An 8,190-nucleotide genomic window follows, 5' to 3' on the forward strand; every position below is an offset into this window, starting at 1 on the left:
AGAAAGCTGAGCGCAGAATTGATGCTTTTGACCTGTGGTGTTGGAGAAGACTCTTGAGAGTCCCTTGGACTGCAAGGAGATCCAACCAGTCCATCCTAAAGGAGATCAGTCCTGGGTGTTCATTGGAAGGACTGATGTTGAAGCTAAAAACTCTAATACTCTGGCCACCTGATGCGAAGAGCTGACTCATTTGAAAAGACCCTGATGCTGGGAAAGATTGAGGGCAGGAGGAGAAAGGGATGACAGGGATGAGATGGTTGGACGATATCACCAACTCAACGGACATGAGTTTGGGAGAACTCTGGGAGTTGGTAATAGACAGGGAGGCCTCACGTGCTGCGGTTCATGGGATTGCAAAAAGTCGGACACGACTGAGCGACTGAACTGAACTGAAATGATATTAAACTGTTCACTTTAAAATGGCTAATTTTGAAAAGAATATAAGAATGCATATATGTGATTAACTGAGTCACTTTGCTATTTAGCCGATTGGTACAAATCAACTATATGTGAATTAAAAAAAAGAAATAACTAAAAAAATTTTAAGTTAATTTTGTGCTATGTGAATTTTACCTAAAAAATTATTTTTTAAAGGATCAATGAGTTGGAAAATGAATTTCTAATATCAAAAAGGAAATATGAAATATCCAGTTAGTATTCAACAAGAAGGACTCTTTACACACTTTGACAAGAACCTGTTTTGCGAAAGAGGTGACATACTGTGTTATCATTTATGATGCTGATATAGTTCAAATGTGGACATTGCTGAAGTGTACACCAAGGTGAGTAAAAGCAAAGAACACAAGTTAAAAAAAAAAAAATCACTGGACTAACCAGTGTTCATAAATCTAAAAGAAAGAATGTTTTATGAGCAAAGATGATGGCTATCCCTGCTTCAACAAAACTACAAGCTTACTTTAAAAACTATCTCATACAATTAAAAATTATTGCATCAGGGAAGATGAAAGAGTTCTAGGGATGGATGGTAGTGATGATCGCACAATGTGAATGTACTTAAATGCCACTGAACTGTAGGCCTAACAAAGGTTAAAACGGTAAATTTTATTAAATGCATATTTTAACACACACACACACAAAGTATTGCAAATACAAGTAGAACCAGAAGATAAGCTAGGGCCTCTTCAGAGACGTTATTAAAAACATGTAGGTTCGTGTATGATGGATGATGAACAGCTAACTACATTTAAATGATGTTATCCATTTCAGGTACATATACCTTCAAAACCAGGAAAATACAGAACAAAAATTTGCATGCACTATGTTTAAATTTCATTAACATTTCTAAATATACTTTTTTTTTTTTTTTACTATTCCTTTATTTTTACTTCTATAAATTATTCAAAAACTGACTTAAAGGTGTAAGAAATTTTAAAAGATCTACTAGACACAGGTGGTAAACAGTGATGACTGTTTTTCTTGGTATATTAAGGTTAAGAGTTTAAGAGTCTACAGTCTCAGTGCCAGGATTCAAATCCTGGTTACAAAACATTTTAGCTCTGTGTCCTTGGGCCAGTTACCTCTCTCAGGCTCAGTTTTCTCATCTGTAAAATGGGGATAATGATAATATCTATCTCACAGAATTGTTTAGAATACTAAAGAAGACAATGAACAAAAATAACATTTAATAATGCTTGGCATATGGGAAGTAAACAGTGAATGCTAGCTGCCGTCATCAGCTGCTCATCCTACGAGCGCAGCTAGTGCTCACTCAACACAGGTTCTTCTTCCCAAAGAGTTCGACATTTAGTGAATTTCAAAACACTGGGCACATTTCACAGTAAAAAATGAATCAATCACACCGAAGAGGAGGGACTTGTTTTTTGCAGAACTTAGCAAAGGGGTTCATAAAATTTAAGTTGTTACACTAGAACATAAAAGAATACTTACAAAAAAAGAATATTTTAAATACTCAGAAATAAAGCAATGCAAATGTCTATGGATCAAAACTAAGTTTTTACATCTATCAAAAAGAAAAGGACTCAAGAGCTCGTTCATGATATTATTAGCTAAAAAATTATCAGATAATATGAATAAAGTGTTTATGCCTAACGTGTCATATATAATGTCTAGAACTCTGGTAAAAAAAAAAACGTACAAAATAAGTATCAGTACTTTCAAAATCCTCATGATTTTCCACTTTTTCATCTCCCAAACTGAGCTAACAAAATCATGAAGCTCTTATCTGTTCGAGTTTTTCTTCTGTTTTCCAGTTCATTTTTTCATTTTTACTTCTCAACCCACGCTGCATTTATATACTATTCTCAGACTGATGATAAATCCTTTACTCTGTATTTGTGATCTCACTGTATTTCTAATTCCTCTACTCTCTGATTTGTGGAAAGTAATTAGGAATTTCTTTCTCTCACTTTCTTCAGTGAAAGAAATAGAAACAGTCAACATTAAATTTAATTATATAAATAAGATTTGGAAAGCAAGATTCCCACCCCCCCCCCCACTTTAGAACAGTAAGGATAGAATTATTGAAAATCCCTTGTGCTATCTCCTAATTACAGCACTAAAACAAAGCACTTATTAAATAGTTCCTAGTATATAGGGCTTCCCTGGTGACTCAGAGATAAAGAATTTGTCTGCCAATGCACAAGACCCGAGGTTCAGTCCCTGGGTCGGGAAGATCCCCCGGAGAAGGAAATGGCAACCCACTCCAGGGAAATCCCACAGACAGAGGAGCCTGGCAGGCTACAAAAAGTGGGACACAACTTACTGACTAACAAATATGGGCTTTATGATTGTTGTATATAAGATGATACAGAAATAGAGTCACTAAGGAATGTAGTGACTTTCACCAAAAGAATTTACCATCTACCCTGAGAGGAATTATACAAACCCAAGAAAAAAGCATAAAGTGAGAAGATTCAGCTGGAAAGGCTCTGGAGGAAATCAGACCTAGATTTGAATCCTGGCGTCTTTACCTACCCTCTCTCTATATGATGTGAACAAGTTCCCTTCTTCTAGGCTCTAGATCTAGAGTCTAGACCTCATCTTAAAATGAGAGTGGTATCTTTCTTGTAAGTCTGCTGTAAGAAAAAAAAATACAAGCACCTAACACAGTGCCTGAGACATTCACAGATAACCCAGTAACTGTTATTAGTATTCTCTTAGAGCCAGAAGAGATTATTTAACCCAATTCTCACTTTACAGATGGGGACACCAAAATATCATAAAACATAATGAGTGTCAAATGAGTGCAACAAACTGGTTGTAAGACAAGTTCACGAGTTATAATCACAAGTGTTTAGGTAAGGCTTTCACAGGTGGACAACAACTAAGGAAACAAACACTGCTATAAAACTGAACACAAATTTTAAGCACAATCGCTTTGTGTTACTGATTTTCAAACAAGGATTCTGAAACTAGATATTAAACACAAGGTTTACAGACAGGTATAAAAGTAAGTCGAGCAGGTTAAAAATTCAGCTTTTCAATTAGAACAACAATATAATATTTATCAAGCATCCTAGGGGGGAAAAAATCTCCCAAACTCAACAGGTGGGGCTACATTGAAAGATCATGACTTCAGAACTTTCTCCTGTTGGCCACATGTAACTTTGTTCTAAAACAAAATCAAGACAGTATTCAGGTTTTTCACGAAATACCACTTCACTAAATGTATCCTGTAGTTAATTCTCAGCCACCACATATCTTAATCTCTTCAAATGCACAATAGCCCACTTAAGTTTCTATGTTTAAAACATACCCAATTTAAACTTTAAATGAACCAGTTGGTAGTTTTATAGGACAACACTAGAAGGCTACTATATATTAATCATCTGCACTAGAACTGTATTTAGTTCTTTTTCTGTTATTTCACCATTATCACTGGCTGTCTTCTTGCTTACTCACAAACATCAAGTCAGCAGCACTAAGTAATTTTATGGGCAGTGGAAAAAAATAATCTTCACCCTAGAAGTACATTTCTTGCTCACTTTTAAAACCTCTTCCTTGCCTTTCCCATTAAATCTTTTACCAATCTTTCACCAACCATTTTAATTTCAAGAATTTTTCCTTCGATCACTGGATTTGTTTTCAAACTTTTTCAAGAAGTTTACATTTTTCTTCCTTGACTGATACAATGTATTGTTCCCAGGAAAATTGAGTTTCACCGAAAACAAGAAATGCAATCAACTCACCAACAACTACTCAATTAGGACAAATTGAAAGTAAGTTCAAAGACAGAGCAGAAATAATCGCACTTTGTTTTTAAGTTTCAAGGTTAAAAACCGGTGCACCTCTGGGTTTTTTTTTTTTTTTTTTTTTGAAGGGAGATAAAAACCTAAAACTAAAAGAAAATGGGTCAAGGCCTATCCTTAGGAGAAGTGATAAGGCAAACATGCACTCAACGGTAAAGTTCATTTTATTCTATCGCCCTTGTTTCCTGTCTGGTGGGAAGTTTTTTAACACAGGGGTAACTTTGAACAGAACACGAACAGTGGCCAAAACCAAGGATTCTCTCTGTGTGAGGAGAGCTTCCCAAAGTGTGGTGAATTCAGCGGAGCAGAAACGCCCGGAAGGAAACTACATCCACACCTAACTTAATCAGAGACCCAGGAAGCCAGAGAGGAGGACGAAGGAACCTGGACTCCACCCTCACCTCCCGGGGCCGTGGCAACTCGGCTGGGCAACGTGACTCAGGAAAGCACGGGGCTAGCAGAGGCCTAGCGCGGCTGCCTCCACGGACGTCCAAGGCCTGCCTTCACAGGCTTACCTGAAGGCGGGCGGAGCGGGAGGTCGCGGTCTGGACCCTAGTCTTCCAGGAGCGATGACGCGGCGGCAGCGACAGCGACAGCAGCAGCTCGGACTGGGCCCGGCTCTGGCTCGGCGAACCGGCGATGAATCAGCCCGATTCCATTCAAAAGAGTTGCCCGGGCCTCCGCTGCGAAGCACTTCCGGGTTCACTGCTCCTCTTCGGCTTCCGTTCCTCCGACGGCCAATTGGAGACGACTCGGGAGTCGGGCAGGCGTCCCAGGAGTAGCGCCCGCGACAGACGGAGCGGGCCAGCTTCTTGACTCCAGGCTTGGACGGCGAGGCGGAAGTTAGCGTCGGACATCCTCGCTGCTCCGCCTTCACGTCTGCCTTCCCCGCTTCTCCGCGCTCGGCCAGCGCCGAGATCCGAGCCGCTGGCTTACGCACCCTGGGAGGTGACTCAATAGGAAATGGAAGTGTAGGAATGCGAAGTCCAGAACTCCCTTCGTTTTGGTGTTCATCGCTGCCCTACTTCAAAACGAAAAGGTTCAGTTGAACTAAACTTAACGTGGTTATCTGAGAAGCAAGAGAGAAAAGGGAGACGTGTGAAAATAGTGGAAATCGGTCGGTCTGATGCTCTTTTCCATAGTGCAGTCTACTCACCTTGTCTTTACCAATTTGCGAAGATTGAATTTCAAGGAAAACAAACATTTCCCTAATAGCGAAACCATCTATTTTAAGCCCAATTTAATTTACAAAATTTAAGAAATCATGTACTGACATTTCTCCAAGCAATTATCAACAGTAACGTTTTACCTAGCTCCCCTGCTAGGTGTTAAGAGAGCAAAACTGCCCAAGAAATGACTATTGACAAGTTTATATCACAATTCAGTACAGGCTCTGTTTAGGGCAGGACGTTTACCAAGCCCCTCTCACTTTGTCAGATATGTTCTAAATAACTAGCATCTTTAAAGCATTCCCAAATCAAGAAAGGTGATCAATCTACTGGATAGAGGGAAAGGAAGGATTGCGACATCTGAATCCAAAGCTGTTTGAGTGGCACAGTTATACAGAATTTCCCACTCAAAAAGCGCTATCTAAAAAATCGGTATAGACCATCTTATTTACAAAGCAGAAATAGAAGCACAGACGTAGAGAACAAAAGGATGGATACTAAGGGGGAAAGGGGAGAACAGAAAGGATTGAGAGATTGGGTTTGACATGAATACATTATTGAAACTATGTGATGACACTTAATGGTCACAAACTTTCCAAATTGATTTAAAAACATTAATCCACATATCCATGAAGTTTAATAAAGTCTAAGTGGGATAAATTCAAAGAAATACACACCTGGACACATTATAATTAACCTGTTGAAAACCAAAGTCAAGGAGTGAATCTTAAAAGTGTCAAGAGAGAAGCCACTCGTCACATAATCCTAAATAAGATTTACAACCAAAACTACTGAAGCAGAAAGCAGTGGGATGACATGTTCAAAATGCTGAAAGACTGTCAGCTAAGACTTCTGTATCCAGGAAAACTATCCTTCAAAAATGAAAGAGAAATTAGTACATTCCCCAAATGCATGTATAAACAAAAATAACAAGAATTTGTCATTAGGAAACTTGCCATACAAGAAATTCTAAAGGGAGTTTTTCAGGTTAAAATGAAAAACTAGACAATAACTCAAACCCATATAAAGGAAACTTGTAAATACATAAATAATTATAAAAAGTATAAATGTATTTTTTGTTTATAATTCTTTTTTCTCCCATTTAAAATACAGCTGCATAGTAATTATAAATCTTTGTTGATAGGCATATTATGTATAAGGATCTAATTTGTATCATAATTATAATACAAAGGAAGCAAGAAGAAATGAAGCTATATAGTAGCTAAGTTTTTGTATACTATTGAAATTAAACTGGTATTAATCCAAGCTGTATTGTTCTAAATTGGTAATTGTAATCCCCAGTTCAGTTGCTCAGTCGGGTCTGACTCTTTGGGACCCTATGGACTGCAGCACACCAGGCTTCCCTGTCAATCATCAACTCCTGAAGCCTGCTCAAACCCAAGTCCATTGAATCGGTGATGCCATCCAACTGTCTCATCCTCTGTTGTCCCCTTCTCCTTCCACCCTAGAAGCAACCACTAAGACAACAACGTTTTACCCATCAGCTGCCCAGCAAGGTGTTCAGAGAACAAAACTGAGTAATCCCTAGAACAACCACTAAGAAGATACTCAAAAAATATATCATAAAAGAAATGACAGGGTAATTCAGTTCAGTTCAGTCACTCAGTCGTGTCCGACTCTTTGTGACCCCATGAGCTGCAGTACGCCAGGCCTCCCTGTCCATCACCAACTCCTGGAGTTTACCCAAAGTCATGTCCATTGAGTTGGTGATGCCATCTAACCATCTCATCCTCTGTTGTCCCCTTCTCCTCCTGCCTTCAATCTTTCCCAACATCAGGATCTTTTCAAATGAGTCAGCTCTTCGTATCAGGTGGCCAAAATATTGGAGTTTCAGCTTCAACATCAGTCCTTCCGATAAACACCCAGGACTGATTTCCTTTAGGATGGACTGGTAATTAAAGGTACAAAGTAATTAAAGGTACAAATAAGTATTTAACATAAAAGGCGGGAGTAACAGGGAATAGAACAGAAAAATATATGACATTAAGAAAACAGTAAAATGGCAGGTATAAATACTATCTTATCAGTAATTACATTAAATGTAACTAAATGTATCACAAATGGATTAAATATTCTAATTAAAAGATATTTGTAAGATGGGTTAAAAAAAAAATGATATGCAAGCCACAAGAGACACATTTTAGATTTAAAGACAAAACATTTTAAAACTAAGAGGATGAAAAGTATACCATGCAAACAGTAACTTAAATGGTTTGACCACTTTGAAAATTGTTCTGGCATTGTTGGATTTTGGGGGGCGGGAGGAGTGGCAGCAGGCTACGCGGAGACCTAGGCAGTGAAAGAACAGAATCCTAACAACTCTACCTCTAGGGAATTCCCATTCTGGCTTTTTTTTTTAAATGAAGTTAAAAAATACAATTACCAGAGAATTCCTGGTTAGCACTCAGTCCTTTCACTTATGTGGCCCAGGTTCAATCCCTGTTCAGGGAACTAAGATCCTGCAAGGTTAAAAAAAAAAAATACAGTTACCATTTGACCCAGCAACTCCACTTTATATATTTACCAAAAGTAAATAAAAACATTTGTCCACACCAAGACTTAAACATAATAGTTCATAGCAGTTTTATTCATAATAGCCCCAAACTGGAAATAATCCAGATGTTTCCCAACTGGTAAGTGGATAAAGTGTGGTATGTCCTTACAACACAGTAATGTTCAGCAGTAAAGAGGAAACCACTTATATATGCGACAACATGGATGACTTTTAACACATCATACTGATGAAAAAGAGACACAAAAGAGTACATATT

General features: G+C 38.2%; 1 protein-coding gene across 1 annotated transcript in view; it reads right to left on the minus strand.

Moving 5' to 3' along the window:
- PSMD14 (proteasome (prosome, macropain) 26S subunit, non-ATPase, 14) overlaps nt 1-5,256 on the minus strand; it is a 110,868-nt gene extending 105,612 nt beyond the window's left edge. Inside the window, exon 1 of the mRNA XM_010858969.1 lies at nt 4,745-5,256. The gene's annotated coding sequence lies outside the window, so the exon portion shown is untranslated. The remainder of the gene's footprint in view (nt 1-4,744) is intronic.
- Nucleotides 5,257-8,190: the final 2,934 nt, after the last annotated feature.

The sequence above is a fragment of the Bison bison genome, unplaced genomic scaffold (assembly GCF_000754665.1).
Source record: "Bison bison bison isolate TAMUID 2011002044 unplaced genomic scaffold, Bison_UMD1.0 scf7180017864452, whole genome shotgun sequence".
Lineage (NCBI taxonomy): Eukaryota > Metazoa > Chordata > Mammalia > Artiodactyla > Bovidae > Bison > Bison bison.